We start from the raw sequence: 2,273 nt of genomic DNA, 5'->3' as shown, positions 1-2,273 counted from the left end.
GACAAATGCAAGAGCAAACTATAAAGCTAGAGAGCAAAAATTAAGTGCATGATAGAAAAGTACAATACTGTCATATAGACTGTTTGGAAGGAGAAAAGGGTATGAAACTTCAAACAACTTCTTTTCACGTCTTTGTGTCAGTACTTAAATATGTGATCTTGGGCAATTCAATATCTAAATCGTGTTTTTCTTGAATATAAACTAGGCATACTAAAATCTCTTCCATTTCTAACTCACTGGGTTATCTTGAGATAAATAGTTAACCTCTCTGAGCTCCAATTTCCTCATATGTTCAATGACATAAAGATTTATATGCAGTGTAGGATTGTTGTGAAGATGGAGTGAGATAAATCATATCAACGTGCTTGGTAAGCAACAAAGAGCTATGGAAGCTTCTAGAGGCAGTAAAAATAATAAAGGTGTTACCATACTTTTACCTTATACTTTGTGTACCATACAATACTTTTACCTTATACTTTGTGTTACTATACCATACCTTATACTTTGAATAACCTAATGAATAGCTCCTTTTAAATTCCATTTCTAACACCATTTTATTTATATTTGGGTATATTTTTTGAAATATACCCACTTTTTACCATTATTCTAATCTTTAAATATCCAGCTTAAATGTTCTATACAAGTTATTGTAGAGAAAATGTTAACTTCCGATAGAAGAATGTACACTTTAAAGCTGTTGTACTAAATATTAATATGAATTTATGTAAATGTAGTTGTATGTATGTATTTATGTAAATTAATTTTTCTATCCTTAAGTACTGGAATAATTTTGGAAATCTTTGAGATAACAACTATTTTCCTATAAAATCTGCCTAACCCTATTAGTAATAATAAAATCTACCCATTCAGACATTTTTCTAGAAAAATACCCAAGGGTGCCATTGACACTCAGAAACGCAATCTGGGAATATAACTAGAGTTCTCTTGGAAGTATTGGATTTACATGTTATCAACATAGTCTGTCTTTGATTCTTTGTGTACAATCCAGAAGTCATTCCAGAGGTATCCTTATCAATTTCCATATGTTACTCTAAAACTGTACAATGGCTCAAGTTTTAGATTTATATGGTGGTCGACTCTTTCGACAAAATACACAAAATCCCTACCATATAAAACCGTTTACTGGGATTTGGAGAAATATGGAGAGTGAATCAGAACCAGTCCCTGTCTTTGTGAAGCTTTCAGTCAGTATGGCGGGGGGGTGGGGCCAGAATGAGGGGTTGGAGAGCTGCTGGCACTAAAGTAATTTACAAAAACAAGTAAAATTAAAAATGTGATATGCCAAAGGCTGGGTGGCTGGACTCTGTGCCACAGTCTTGGTGAAGAGTCACCATGGTTTCCTGCTTCAGTGCTTGGATGGAAGCTCGACCCATCCCCCCAGCCACCCGACCCAGCCTTCCGCCACCTCCTCACTGCGCCTTGAACATCCCCAAGGCCCCCTCCAGCACTGCGCAGCGGCCTCTCCTTAGCCGCCCACCATGAATCCACCGCGTCCACGTTGCAGGCGCCAGAACTACTACCAGGACTCAGAGGCCGCCATCCACCGCCAGATCAACCCGGAGCTCCATGCTCCCTATGTCTCCCTGTCTATGTCTTACTACTTTGACCACAATGATGTGGCTTTGAAGAACTTGGCCAAATATTTCCTTCACCAATCTCATGAAGAGAGGGAACACCCCGAGAAACTGATGAAGCCGCAGAACCAATGAGGTGGCCGAATCTTCCTCCAGGATGTCGAGAAGCAAGACCGTGACGACTGGGAGAATGGGCTGAATGCGATGGAGTGTGCATTACACTTGGAAAAAAGTGTCAATTAGTCACTACTGGACTTGCACAAACTGGCCACTGACAAAAATGACCCTCACTTGTGTGACTTCCTTAAACTCACTACTTGAATGAGCAGGTGAAATCCATCAAAAAACTGGGTGACCACGTAACCAACTTGCGCAGATTGGGGGCCCCTGAAACTGGCAGGGCAGAGCTTCTCTTTGACAAGCAGCCCTGGGAGACAGTGACGAGAGCTAAGCCTTAGGCTGGCTTCCCATAGCCACGGGGGTGACTTCCCTGGTCACCAAAGCAGGACGTGAATGTTGGAGTTACCTTTACCTTTTCTATAACTTGTACCAAATCATCCACTTACATCTTTGCATTTGTACCATTCCTTCAAAAAAAGTAATTTGGTAACCCCACCCCCCCAAATGTGATATGGACTAGGAAGAAGAAAGTCATTTAAGTAGTAAAAAATTAACTAG

The 2,273-nt window shown here is 40.3% G+C and overlaps 1 pseudogene; it reads left to right on the top strand.

Annotated features, from left to right (window-relative positions):
* The first annotated feature begins 1,499 nt into the window (after positions 1-1,499).
* On the top strand, positions 1,500-2,053 carry LOC118624989 (annotated as a pseudogene).
* Positions 2,054-2,273: the final 220 nt, after the last annotated feature.

This window comes from Molossus molossus, unplaced genomic scaffold (genome assembly GCF_014108415.1).
Source record: "Molossus molossus isolate mMolMol1 unplaced genomic scaffold, mMolMol1.p scaffold_m16_p_11, whole genome shotgun sequence".
Lineage (NCBI taxonomy): Eukaryota > Metazoa > Chordata > Mammalia > Chiroptera > Molossidae > Molossus > Molossus molossus.
The sequence above is the reverse complement of the archived record's forward strand: the minus strand, read 5'-3'. Positions and strand labels throughout refer to the sequence as shown.